This window comes from Rhododendron vialii, chromosome 2a, assembly GCF_030253575.1.
Source record: "Rhododendron vialii isolate Sample 1 chromosome 2a, ASM3025357v1".
NCBI classification, from domain to species: Eukaryota; Viridiplantae; Streptophyta; class Magnoliopsida; order Ericales; family Ericaceae; genus Rhododendron; species Rhododendron vialii.
In genome coordinates this window covers 21,520,447-21,535,575 of record NC_080558.1, presented here as the reverse complement: position 1 = coordinate 21,535,575, position 15,129 = coordinate 21,520,447, and the positions used below count along the sequence as shown (strand labels likewise).

General features: G+C 35.9%; 1 pseudogene; it reads left to right on the top strand.

Annotated features, from left to right (window-relative positions):
* The first annotated feature begins 865 nt into the window (after positions 1-865).
* Positions 866-972, top strand: LOC131318242 (U2 spliceosomal RNA; annotated as a pseudogene).
* Positions 973-15,129: the final 14,157 nt, after the last annotated feature.

Below are 15,129 nucleotides of genomic sequence, written 5' to 3'. Positions count from 1 at the left end.
TCAACATTTTCTCTTTCCATTAACTTAGTAACGTCCAGGTGATTCTCTAAGTTTGCAAAACATCTATAATCCTAATTTTATTTTAGGTTCTTGTACACAACCATGGTAGGAGGGGAGCAATGTTAAATAATGCATACAAACAGAAGAATTGAAAGTTGTAACCAAAAAATCGAGCCTACCGGACCATCCAATTTCTAACATATTATGTCATTTTTTTATTGATTCGATTTGGTTCAGTTTTCAATCTTTAAAAAACTTGATTTTCTATTTCAGTTTCAATTTTGGGTAGAACAAACGAATTACACCAAACCAAACCAATTGAGTTTTGATGTGCCCCTTTAAATCCTAAACATATATCTAATATCTAACTGATTAAAAAGGTAGAGAGACCTGGTTATCCTAAATTTTCAATCCTCTTCTCCCCTAGCTATTGTCCATTTTGTCTATATCTCTAAATTTTATTAAAATTTTCAGAGCTTTAAACACTAGATCTCGGCTTTTTGGTTACTGTCAAGTGTAGTATTGCTGATAAAAAAAATAAAAAATCAAGTGCAATAGTTGTCTTGGCCTTTTGGCAAAGATCAAGTGTAGTATCAAAGATTAAACAAAAAGATCAAATGTAGTATGTGTTCAATCATTTGGCTACGACCAAGTGTAGTATCGAACATTAAAAAAAGATAAAGTGTACTATTTGTTTGATTTTTTGGCTAAGATCAAGTGTAATATCGTCGACAAAAAAAAAAAAAAGATCAAGCGTAGTATCTGTTCTCAACCTTTTTGCTAAGATTAGTGTAGTAACACTGATTAAAAAAAAAAAGATCAAGTGCATTATCTTATTGATCATTTGGCTAAGATCAAGTATAATATCTATTCTCGGATTTTTGGCTAAGATCAAGTGTAGTATTTGTTCTTGGCCTTTTGGCTAAGATCAAGAGTAGTATCGAAAAATAAAAAATATATATATCAACTATAGTATCTGTTTTCGATATTTTTGACAAGATAAAGTGTAGTATTGCCGATAAAAAGAGAGAGATTAAGTTTGGTATCTATTCTCGACTTTTTGGTTAAGATCAAGTGTAGTATCGCTGATCAAAAAAAAAAATCAAGTGTAGTACCTCCAATGAAAAAAAAGATCAAGTGTAGTACTCCCTCCGTCCCTTTTTAAATGTCCTACTTCGTAACTCCAACTTATTATAAAAACATCATCATTATACCTTTCACATCAATTTTTTCCTTCACTTTTCCTACTTACCCATCATCATTACGCTTTTTACTCACTAACTTTTCAAAATGGAATCTACTTTTAGGGACAAAATCGACAATGTACCAACTTTAACCCACTAACTTTACCAAATAGACACTTATTAAGGGACAGCCCAAAATGAAATACTGGACTATAATAAGGGGACGGAGGGAGTATTTGTTTTCGGCCTTTTGGCTAAGATCAAGGCTAGTATCTATTATCGGCCTTTTGGCTAAGATCCAGTATAGTATCACCGATCAAAAAAGAGATCAAGTGCAGTATCTATTCTTGATCAATTGGTTAAGATCAAGGTACTATCGCCAATCAATAAAAAAGATCAAGTGTCGTATTTGTTCTCAGCCTTTTTGCTAAGATCAAGCGTCGTATCGCAGAGAAAGAAAAAAAGATCAACTGCAATATCTGTTCTCGACCTTTTGGCTAAGTTCTACAGTAGTATCGAAGATTTAAAAAAAAATAACTGTAGTATGTGATCTCAATCTTTTCGATAAGATCAAGTGTAGTATCGCTAATAAAAAAGAAAAGATGAAGTTTAATATTTGTTTTTTGCCTTTTGGCTAAGATCATGTGTAATATAGCTGATAAAAAAAAGATCAAGCGTAATATCTCAAATATAAAAAAATCAAGAGCAGTATATATTCTTGGCATTTTGGTTAATGTCAATTATAGTATCGCCGACCCAAAAAAAGGAACAACAAGTGCAGCATTTGTTCCCAGCTTTTTGGCTATTGTCAAGTGTAATAACGCTGATCAAAAAAAGATCAAGTGCAATATTTGTTCTCAACCTTTAGGCTAAGATCAAGTGTAGTATCGAAGATTTAAAAAAAAAAAGATCAAATGTAGTGTGTGTTCGATCTTTTGGCTACGATCAAGTGTAGTATCGAACAATAAAAAAAGATAAAGTGTAGTATTTGTTCGATCTTTTGGTTAAGATCAAGTGGAGTATCGCCCATCAAAAAAAAAAACTGTAAATACCTATTCTCGATCTTTTGGCTAAGATCAAGTGTAGTATCGCCGGCAAAAAAAAAAAGATCAAGAGTAGAATATGTACTCGACCTTTTGGCTAAAATGAAGTGTAGAATCTGTTCTCAAATTTTTGGCTAAGATCCAGTGTAGTATCGTCGATCAAAAAAAAGATCAAGTATAGTATTTGTTCTCGGCCTTTTGGATCAAGAGTGGTATTGAAGATTAAAACAAAAAAATCAACTGCAGTAACTGTCCTCAATCTTTTGATAAGATTAAGTGTAGTATTATTGCCTATAAAAAAAATATCAAGGTACTACATGTTCTTGGCTTTTTGGCATATGAAGTGTAGTATCACTGATCAAAAAAAAAGATCAAGTTTGTTCTCGGCTTTTTGACTAAGATCAAGTGTAATATCGCTGATGAAAAAAAGATCAAGTGTCATATCTGTTCTTGGCCTTGTAAAATCAAGTGTAATATTGCCGATGAATAAAAAAAGATTAAGTGCAGTATCGGTTCTCGACTTTTTGGCTAAGATCAAGAATAGTATCGAAGATTAAAAAAAAAAAGATCAACTGAAGTATCTGCTCTCGATCTTTTTGACAAGATTAAGTGTAGTATTTTTTATTAAAAAAAAATCAAGGGTATTATCTGTTCTGGGCTTTTTGGCTAATATCAAGTGGAGTATCACCGATCAAAAAAAAGAAATGAAGTATGTTCTCGGCTTTTTGACTAAGATCAAGTTTAGTATCACGAAAAAAAGAGAGATCAAGTTTCGTTTCTATTCCTAGCCTTTTTGCTAAGACCAAGTGTAGTATTCCCGATTAAAAAAAAAAAGGATCAAGTCTAGTACCTATTCTCAGCTTTTTGGCTAAGATCAAGAGTAGTATGAAGGGGCAAACCCAGTGCACGAAACTCCCGCCATTGCAGGGCCCGGGGAAGGGTTGATTTATGCAGTTTTACCCCTGCAAGCAGATAGGCTGCTTCCGCGACTTGAACCCGTGTGACCTCCAGGTCACAATGGAGCAACTTTACCGTTGTGCTAGGCATGCCCTCCAAGAGTAGTATTAAGGATTTTATAAAACAAAGAAAAAAAAGATCAACCATATTATCTATTCTCGATCTTTTTGATAAGATCAAGTGTAACATTGTCGATTAAAAAAAAGATCAAGAATAGTATCTATTCTCGGCCTTTTGAATAAGATCAAGTGTAAGTGTAGTATTGGCAATAAAATAAAATAAAAAGATCAAGTCTAGTATCTTCTTGATCTTTTGGCTAAGATCAAGTATAGTATTTGTTCCCGGATTTTTGGCTTAGATCCCATGTAATATCATCGATCAAAAAAAGATCAAGTGAAGTATCTATTCTCGGCCATTCGGCTAAGATCAAGAGTACTATCAAAGACTAAAAAAAGAAATTAATTGTAGTCTCTGTTCTCGATCTTTTCGACAAGATTAGGTGTAGTATTGCCGATATAAAAAGAGGATAAAGTGTAGTATCTGTTCTCGGCCTTTTGGCTAAAATCAATTGTAGTAGTATCGCCGATTAATAAAAAATCAAGTGTAGTATCTCCTAAAAAAAAAGAAAGATCAAGGGTAGGATTTGTTCTCAGCCTTTTTGGCTAAGATCAAGGGTAGTATCTATTATCAGTCTTTTGGCTAAGATCCAATGTAGGACCGTAAATTAAAAAAGATCAAGTTTAGTATATGTTCTCGATCATTTGGATAAGATCAAGTGTAGTATCGCCAATCAATAAAAAAAGATCAAGAGTCATATCTGTTCTCGGCCTTTTGACTAATTTCAAGTGTAGTATATGTTCTAGGCGATTTTTTCGTAAGATCAAGTGTATTATCACCGATAAACAAAAAAAAATCAACTACAGTATCTGTTCTCGGCCTTTTGGTTAAAATCAAGAGTAGTATCGAAGATTGAAAAAAAAAAGATCAACTATAGTATCGGTTCTTAATCTTTTTGACAAGATCAAGTGTAGTATCGCTGATAAAAAAAGAAGATGAAGTATAGTATCTGTTCTCGGCCTTTTGCTAAGATCAAGTGTAGTATCGAAGATTTAAAAAAAAAGATCAATTTTTTGATTTTTTGGCTACGATCAAGTGTAATATCGCCTTTTTTAATTCAACAGTAATATCAGTTCTCGATTTTTTGGCTAAGATCAAGTGTAGTATCGCCGACCAAAAAAAATCAAGAGTAGTATCTGTTCTCGACCTTTTGGCTAAGATCAAGTGTAGTTAGGGGTGATTCGGTCTGGTTTTGGGGGATTTTCTAGGACCGGACCGGATATCTGATTTGGGAAAAGTGTAAATCGGAGCCGGTCAAAACACTTCTGGTCCGGTTTCAATCGGTTTTGCCAGTTTCGGCCGGTTTTCCGGTTTATTCGGTTTCAAGACAGATAAAGAGAGAGTGAGAGAGAGAATGCACCATCCTGTCGGCATCAACAGTAAACGCCGGCACCGACCTCCATCTCCGACCAGATATGAATTTGGGGGTTTCAAACAAAACAAAATCAAAACCAAAAATCAATGGAGAGATGGAAGGGAAAAGGGGAGAGAGAGAGAGAGAGAGAGAGAGAGAGAGAGAGAGAGAGAAACTCACGGTATAAAATACCAACAGTCGCCGAACTTGCTAGTTGCCGCCAGCTCATCATCGCCGTTGCCATCGTCGAAGAAGAAGGGGAGAGAGAGATTCATCCAGAGAGAGAAGGGGCTACGCAGATCTGGAAAAAAGAAAACAAGAGAAAAGAACTGTGGAGTTTAGGGTTGAGCCTAGGCCATTGTTGAGAAAAATAATGAAGAGAGAGGAGCAAGGTTTAATTTCCTCGTGAGGGAAAATTTCTGGTTTGAGGATAATGTCATGGACTCGCCAAGGACATATTGAGAACATTTGTTAATGCTGAAAATGTCCTTAACGAATATTAATTATCAAAACACGCCATTGGCTGTCATTTTCCCTGGCACTAAAGGACCATGTCGTGGCATTAGGACCTTCTTAATTATTATACCTTATTAATACAAATGGAACGATAGCCCAACAGTAAGCTGCGGCAAATCCCTTGGGTCTCAAGTTCGAGCCCTATCTCTTGCAATTTTTATATACATGTAGAAAATCAATCCAGTTCGGTTCATTTGTCCCTAAAACCGAAAACCTAACCAAAATAATTATTTTGCATTGTATCAAATCAGACCGAACCGATTCTAGCTTAAAACCAAAAAAATAATCCGATTCGGTCCGGGTTTTCGGTTTCGACCAGTTTTCCGGTTTGTTAAAACACCCATAAGAGTATTGCCGATAAAAAAAAAAAAAAGGAACAAGTGTAGTATATACTTGATCTTTTGGCTAAAATCAAATATAGTATATGTTCTCGGATTTTTGACTAAGATCCAGTGTAGAATCATCGATCAAAAAAATGATCAAGTATAGTATCTGTTCTTGGCCTTTTGGATAAGATCAATAGTATCGATGATAAAAATAAAAAAAAAGACCAACTGTAGTATTTGTTCTCGATCTTTTCAATAAGATTATGTGTAGTATTGCCGATAAATAAATAAAAAAGATCAAGTGTTGTATCTGTTCTCGGCTTTTTGGCTAATCGTCGATTAAAAAAAAAGATCAAGTGTCATATCTGCTCTCGGTTTTTTTGCTAAGATCAAATGTAGTATCGCTGATAAAGAAAAAAAAATCAAATGCAATATCTGTTCTCAACCATTTGGCTAAGATCAACTGTTGTATCGCCGATCAAAAAAAAGATCAAGTGTAGTATCTGCTGTCAGCCTTTTGGCCAAGATCAATTGTCGTATTGCCAATCAAAAAAAATATCAAGTGTAGTATCTCAAATGAAAAAAAATCCAGTGTAATAGCTATTCTTGGCCTTTTGGTTAATGTCAAGTGTAGTATCTTCTTGATCTTTTAGCTAAGATCAAGAATAGTATCTATTCTCAGATTTTTAGCTAAGATCCAGTGTAATATCGTCGATCAAAAAAATAAGATCAAGTGTAGTATCTGTTCTCTATCTTTTTGCTAAAACAAGTGTTGTGTCATTGATAAAAAAAAAATTCTAGTGTAGTATCTTTGATATTGTCTTCATACATTACTTCGGATATTCGTTGTAACATACCTTCATCAAATTCTCTATAGAAAATTAGGTCATGTTATGCAAACACATGCAGAAATTGAACCTGAGAACAAATAGAGTACCGTGGAACAACTACAATGGTGACAATTAAGGTTGTTCAAGTGTGTGCATATTATCTTCCTATGGTTTTGTGTCTCCTTACTTGAAAAAACCACCTCTAACGGTGCAGGCAACATTTCTTGCAACACACAGGACACAAGGGAAGTATCCACCTCTTTTGCCACCCAAAAAAGAAAAACCTCAATTATTTTAATCATCATAAGAAGTAAAAAAAAAAGAACCCACGCCACCACTAAAGGAAAGAATGCTCTTTTACCCCAAATACACCCCATCAAACACACAACTGATGTCCTGCACTTTTCTCCTCCAACCCAAAACCCTCCCCAATGCAAGCTCCTTGCCATTGTCTTTGGAGCACTCAAGACACTCCACACCTCGCACAATGGCCTTAGCCTCTCAGATAACTACCAGAGAAATGGAAGTCTCCATAACTACATGAATATTTTTTTCTTTTTTATTTTCCATTTTTCTCTGTCAAGGGCTATACAAATCAATTAAATTTAATAAATTCATAAGCTCATATCCTTTATATCAACTCACACATACGTACCCTACTTCTAAAGAAAGCATCTTCTAATCTCATCTGTACTTCAGTTGGCATTAAACTAGGTTTGATTATACTCGTCATTTATGCATTTCGCATTCATATTTATGTGAGATTGAGTGACACTCCTCACGCAACCACAAGATCTCAAGTCAGTGAGGTTTACTACTCCAATATTGTCCAAAGTATTTAAGATTGGTAAATGGAAACCGACCAATAGGGGATTCAAAGTAAGTTTAATTGCGACCTATAGATCAATATACCGGCAAACAAACTCTGCTATGAAAACCAAAGTGAATGCATTCCAACAGAATTGACCTGTGGTAATCTTACTTGAAAGAACGGAATTCAAAACCAAAAGAATCTAAATGCTGAATTATCAACAACTCGCTTAGCCAAAAAAAAAAATTATCAAACTCAAGAAAAGCGTCCACCTCTCTCACCACCCAAGAAAACAAAACCCTCCCTTGCTCACATCGTCAAACAAGAAAACAATGGTCTTAGCCATCAAAGGAATGAGGCTCTTTTCAACCAAAACACACTACATTAACCATGAATTGTGTCCCACAGGTTTCTCCCTTTCCAACACACCATCAAACTTCTTCCATGCACACTTGCACAGGATCTTTTCCCTTGTTTCTCAAAACACCTAAGACACACCATACCCTTGCATGGGGTCTAGCTTGCCGGATCCATTATGAAACTTCCGGGGTCCATCTTCTTTTTAGCACGTTATACTCTAAACTTGGACTAAAGCAAAGCGATCAAGAGGAACATTTACACAAAAATTGAGTGACAAACAAAACCACTCGCCCCTGCCTGTGGGATCCGGAATCTAGTAAGACCACCAGTTAACTCTTTTTCTCTCTCTCAATCATCATAAGCATTGTTACTTGAATATACCTCTTCCATGAAACTACGAAAGTATGTATGAGTTTATCCCTCTGACTTTCCATCCATTACCATGCGTGACTGACACTCCTTATACCACCACAAGACACGAGTCAATAAAGTTTATCACTTCAGAGATTTTCCAAAGTTATTTAGGCTTGGCAAATGGAAGCAGAGCACCTAAGGGAATTGAAATAAGTTTACTAGAGTCTAGAGACCATTACCATAGTGCAAAATAAGCCAGAATGAGACAAAAATAAACAACATAATCATGTGATATAAAGCAGTCATACCGGAAAACTACAGGATAAAAATGTGCTACTCTGAGTCAAGGATTAGAAATCTGACCAGCTTAATCAAGCTGTCCCACCCGCAAGTTGCCACTTTACTTTGTTCCAGCTGATGCCACTCACAACCAATGCATACCCCTTCATGAAACTTGTAGTCTCTGTTCTCGGCTTTTTGGTTAATGTGAAGGGAAGTATAACTGATTAAAAAAAGATCAATCTGTTCTCCGCCTTTTGACTAATTACAAGTGTAATATCGCCGTTCTTTAAAAAAGGAGCATCTATTCTCGGACTTCTGGATAAGATTAAGTGTAGTATCGCACTTCAGGGGAAAAAAAATAAAAAAATCAAGTGTAGCATCTGTTATCGGCTTTTTTGCCAAGATCAAGTGTAGTATCGCCATTCAAGAAAATATATGAAGTATAAAATCTGTTCTCGGCCTTCTTGCTCATAACTAAGATCGAAATCTTCTTGGTCCAAATCTAAATATGGAACATCTGTGTAGGTACATAATGAGTTGTACGAACTTGAATCTAAACGCACCACTCGATGCTCGATGACGATAACGGTATAAAACGGATCATATTATAAGGTAAGAGAGCAGAGGCGAAGACGAAATTAAAGCCGTACTTGTTGAGGATACCTCCTATTTCGATCTGGTTCTGATACCACCCGCCGAGGCCCGACTTGAACTTGTCAATCGGGTCTTTTCCTGGCAGGTGGAGGTAGACCTCAACCACGGGGACCTTGGTCTGACCCGAACTCGTCGTCGGTAGTAGAAGCGAATACTCCTCGTTAGGTTCGGCGGTGGTGGCGTGCGGTGCTTGGGAAACAACAATGCCGCCTAGAGTCGACGGATTCACAGACAGGCTCGGTTGGCGGCGCCGGCGGCGGTTGTGAGGGCGAGCATGGTGTCGTCGAATTTGGGGGCGGCGGATTTGGAAGGGAGGGTGCGGAATGGAGAGGAGTCGGGGGAGGAGTGGTCGGAGGCGGTGGAACTAGGGTTTGGTACTGACTTATCTGGTTGTTGGAGGTGGTGGTCGTCGTCGTCCATGTCATGTTCTGAGTAGGAGTGTAGTATATCCATAGTGATTGTTCGAATGGGGAGGGTGGGAGTCTGGGAGAAGAGAGAATAGGGTTTGTCTGTGCGTAGAAGGTCCGAGAGAGCGAGGGAGAGAAAGAGAGATGTAATTGCGTTGAGGGGAGAAAGATGGAGATGAGGGGTTTGAGGAGATTGTCCAGACTTGAGAGAGAAGAAAAGGGGGGTTTCGACCGTTGTGGGTTGAGTTGTGCTATAAGTACCGACTGGGCGGGAGTGATTTCGTACCAACCGGCCGCGTCGGGCCGTCTTCGACAACTGAACGGCTATATACACGAGAAAGGATGTTCGGATCAAATACCTTACACACTTCGAATGCCGTTGATTCCCGGGCCGGGCCCCTCAATTTTTTTTTATAAAATTTTTGGACGGCTCGGATCCGGTGGCCGGAGACGGCCTGGCGCGGCTGGTCGGTACGAAATCCCTCCTCGGCCGTCGGTACCCATATCATTTTTGGTTTTTTATGGACCCAGAGGCGGTGATTCTCTTTGTACAGTATTTAAGAGCAATTTGAAATTTGCACTTCGCTCCTTATACTTTCTGTTATAACGCACGAGGAACTCTCTGTAGAGTCTGTACAAAGTTTTTTTCCTATTTTTATCGGCTCTGTACAAAGTTAATCAGTGGTGCTAGACGTACAGCAGAAGCTGTACAAACAGCTTGCATAGATCCATTTTGGGCCCGATTCAGATCTCGCAAAGATGATCGGAGCCGTTCATTTTGTTCAAAACTTATTTTTAAGGGTTTCTTTAAAAAAATCATCTCAATCCGATATCGTTAAGGGTGTTTACGAATCATTCAACTTAATTCTGAAGCAAAGTTGGATGATTCGTAAACGTCCTTAATGATATCGGATTGAAATGATTTTTTATGGGGACCCTTAAAAACAAATTTTGAACAAAAGGAACGGCTCCGATCATCTTTGCGAAATCCGAATCAGGCCCAAAATGAATCTGTGCAAGTTGTTTGTACTGCTTCTGCTGTACTTATATCATCATTTCTGAAAGTTAATTGTAGATCCAAAGATTCAATTATGCTACACACACAGCAATCTGTGCATAGATTTCATTGTGGGGCCCACCACAGGTTCCACACAAATCATCCGAGCCGTTCATTCAATGTAAAATATTTTTTCAAGGTCCCCGTAAAAAATAAACTCAATTTAATACCTATAGGTGCTTCATCCAACCATCTAACTTTTCATTCAAATTTCTGGATAATGAAAAGTTATATGATTGGATCGAGCACCTATATGTATCAGATTGAGATTATTTTTTAAGGGAACTCTTGAAAAAATGTTTTAAATTAAATGAACGGCTCGGATGATTTTGTGTGGGACCCGTGGTGAGCCCTACAATAAAATCTGTGCACAATCTATGCACAGATTTTATGTGTGTAGATTTTCTGTAGGCGAAATGATATAGAGAGTATAATATGATATGTTTGTTGACACAGATAAAATGCACACATATCTTGCACAGATCATTGTGTGGGGCCCTCTACGGGTCTCACACAAACAATCCAAACCGTTCATTAAATGTAAAATATTTTTTCAAAGACCTCCGCAAAAAATAAGCTTAATTCGATACATATAGTTTCTTGATTCAATCATCCAACTTTTCATTAACCTAAAATTTGGATAAAAATTAGATGATTGAATCGAGCACTTTCAGGTATCGGATTGAGCTTGTTTTTCTCGAGAACCCGTAAAAAAAATTTTACATTTAATGAACGGCTTAGATCATTTGTGTGAGACCCTTAGTGGGCCCCACACAGTGATCTGTACCTGATCTGTGTGCATTTTTTTCTGTGTGGGTAGCATCTCTGATACGATATCCTGGTTCATTCAAGCTCGACTCGAACTATAAATGAGCAAGCTTGGGCCAGATATCTCAGCTCGTTTGGAAAACAAGCCGAGCTCGAGTCACCAAGAGCATCCGTAATGGGTTTGTTAACTAGTATGTTAATCGTGTGTGCTAAGACTTAAGAAACAAAAATGTATTTTTTGTGCCACAATGCTTATGTGCTAGAGTGTGTTAAATCTAGTAGTGTGCTGGCATGTATGCCAAGTTTGGCAAATATGCTAGCAAACAATGAGTGGGTCCCACCTCTATAATTCAAACTTCAACCATAAAATATAAATATCCACTACTTTTAATACACACTTGTGGAATCCATTTTTATCCTAATAAACATTTTAACAAATATTTGATATATAAATATATCAAACCCCATTACAGATGCTCTAAGAGCTCGGCTCGAATGAGTTCGCAAGCCAAGCCATGACTACTATATTTAATTTAATGTGCCAAGTACAGCTAACATAAGTTAGATGCCGGTGAAAGCCCAGTCAACTCACAAGAAAGGGAAGTGAGAGCATTTATAGCGCAAGAAATGCCTGGTGGCTGGTGGGTCTTTGGGTTTTTGATGTAGGACTAGCAAAAGTAAACGCAAATGAAAAGTTCCTCAATTGAATTAAGCCCCGTTTCAGAACACATTCTTAAAAAATAAATATTTATTTCATATTTTTAAACTCAAAAATAATATAAATAAATTTTTTTTTAAATTTTTTTTTTGCACCGTATTAAAAATCTCAATGAAATCTATTAAATAAGATACATATTGATAGGAAAATTATTTACGTTAGCACGTGATTTTTGAGTTTAAAATTGCCTACTTAAAAAATAAGTACTTATTTTCCTTTCCGGAACCGAGCCTTAGGAGTCCTGCTACACACACAACAGATCTGTGCACAGATTGTACACGGATTTTGTTGTGGAGCCCACCATGGATCTCACACAAATCATCCGAGCCGTTCATTAAATGTAAAATATTTTTTTAAGAGTCTCCGTAAAAAATAACCTCAATCTGATTCCTATAGATGCTTCATACAACCATCTAACTTTTCATTCAGATTTTCAGATAATAAAAAGTTATATGGTTGGATTGAGCACCTATAGGTATCAGATTGAGCTTGTGCTTCTTCAAGAGAGGCACTGTTCACTCCTCTAGCAGTATTTTACTATTTTTGGCTCTGATTGAATTTTGTCTTCGTCTCATACCTTGTTCCACGTCCCAATCCAAATAACAAAAAGTCTAGCTAATTTCTACCGCACATTTCTATCACAAGCGCGTGTTGGGCCAACTTCGGATTTTACAAAAATACAAAAAAGTGCCCCACAAATTTTAAAATAATATTTTACAAGGTCCTGTTAAAAATCAACTATAATGGATATCGATAAGTATTTTTTCTGAATTCGTTTGGTGAAATTGCTCAATTGCTCAGTTTCGCTACTACGAATCTAGAAAAAATACTTACAGATATCTGTTGGAGCTAATTTTTTACAAAGTCCCATAAAAATTATTTTAAAATTTATTGGTATTTTTGTGAAATCAATAGTGGGTTCTACACACGTGCCTTAAGAGTAGCATTGTTGATTCAAACAAACGGCAAAGAAAATACTAATAAATAATGTACAAATAAGTAAAGAAAATATTATATTTATAGGGACCTAGTTAGAATAGAGAATCTAATGCAGTAGATATTTTAAAAATGAGTAGCTAAAATATAACATAGTGGCCTTTTAAGGTGTAAATTGGTCCAAAATGTAAAAAGACTGATTAAGTGGGTTTGGATTACAAAGTTGAGTGACTTAATTTTTTGTCTTTATTCAAAAAAAATTTGCATTTGTTTATTTTGCTTCAAACTTTTGTGACTTATTGATTCGTTTCGACGAGAGGAATCGGAAAAGTAAAAAATTTTGATCAAAACTTATAATTTTTTGAATAAAGACAAAAATAAGTCAATAAGACAACTTTTTTTTACATATCTTCGTTTTTTTTAAAAAAATATGAATTTCGACAAAAAAAAATTTACTTTTCCGATTCCTCTCACCGAGACTAATCAATAAGTCACAAAAATTTGATACAAAACTAACAAATGTAAAAAAAAAAATTTAAATAAAAAAAAAAAATTACTATTGAACTTTTCAATCCAAATCACCCCGGGCTGGTGCATTAATTGGAAGATGACTCTTGATTGGGCTACGTCAACAGCAGCATTCATTGACCAAATCTATTGAAATTGGACCACTAGGCTCTAAAACATTTTTTTCCACCCGATTATCCACCTCGTTTACGGACTCAGAACTTATGGATTCGTTTTGGGCCTCTTCTAAATGTAAAATGCAACAAAAACACAACCCAAAAACTCAACCGCCCCGTAATGACTAATGAGTAACAATAAGGGGTTAAGTGATACGAGTTGCAGCATTAGGAGGGTACAATATTCTTTGAAGTTCTCTCGATGCATTTATTTTTCCTATTGTACTGTTTCCATATTGGCATTTTTATAATTAATGGAAATTTCTTTGCCGTTCAAAAAAAGAATAACAATGAGGGGAGGGAGAGAGTTAGGTTCAAGTGGAGTCACTTAATTCTACTAAATTCTCCGATATTTGTATTAGTGTGATAGCTTTGAAACTTAATCAATAAATTTAACCTCTTTAAAAGAGTTGAAGTTAACAAAATTGTCCCAAAGTATTTCACCAAAACAAAAGAAAACTATTTTTAGTATGTTCAATTTGAACAACCAATAGCCCAATTAACCGGTGATAAACAGATAATGGATAAATCGTTGAGTCTCCAAAAAAAAATACATAGTTCATAGCATATAAGATGATTCTTACATGTATGACTTTTACAATATGAAAAGTCATCAAAGACACTTATGAGATAAATTTTCTTCTCCTATAAACGAATAAGCAGCATCGTATATTACAGTCCAAAAGATTTTTTTTTTTTTACTTCTACATAAAAAATATATCATGCATAATTTTATATGAGATCTTAACCCTAGTAATCATGATTTATGACTTCGCCCGAGAGATAACACAAATCACAAGAAGGGCCCCACGTGTAACCCACACTCACATCCACATATACACCTCAACTCAACATTTCCTCTTTCCATTAACTTAGCAACGTCTTAGTGATTTTCTAAATTCGCGAACCATTCATGGTCCTAAATTTCATTTAGGTTCTCGTACACAACTACAATGGTAGGAGAAACAATGAATAATGCAAACAAACCGAAAAACTGGTCCAATTTTTAACATGTCTGATCAGTATTTTTTTTAATGATTCGATTCAGTTTTGAATCTTTAAAAAACTTGATTTTTTTGTTCGGTTTCAACGTTGGGTGAAACGGACAGAATTATACGGAACGAAACCAACTAAATTCTGATATGCCACTTTAAATCCTAGCCCTATATATCTAACTAATTTAAAAGGTAGAGAGACCTAGTTATCATGAATTTTCAATCCTCTTTTTTCCCCGGCTATATATTGTCTATTTTCAATCCTCTTTTTTCCACGGCTATTGTCTATTTTTGACCATGTCTATATTTGATCATATCTCTACAACTTTTATATTTTTCACAGGATTATGATACAATCTTCTTGATTGCTTCAAACACCAGATCTATGACTGGATGTGGCAAAATTTCTCCGTTCTTCCAGTAATTTCATAATTGAAGAGGTTGAAGAAGGGTTAGTAGTTCCTATGAAGTTTATGTTCAAATCAAATTGTTGTTCATCCATCTTTGCTCTCAATATTTCACCTTCAAATTGGGAACATTTTAAACCAAACCGATTGGAGAAAGGTTGAACCTAATGTTCAGAATGTTAAAAACCGACACCGACTAAGTCTTTGCAAAAACCGTTCAGTGTCAATTTTTAACATTCCAAACCGAACAATTCGATTCGATGATCGAAAATAGACTGAACCGATTGCATTCTCACTCTGATGTCTTAAAAAAATGAGTATTTTAGTCATTTTGCTAGGAAGATAAACGTCGTCCGCTAGTAAGGGGTTT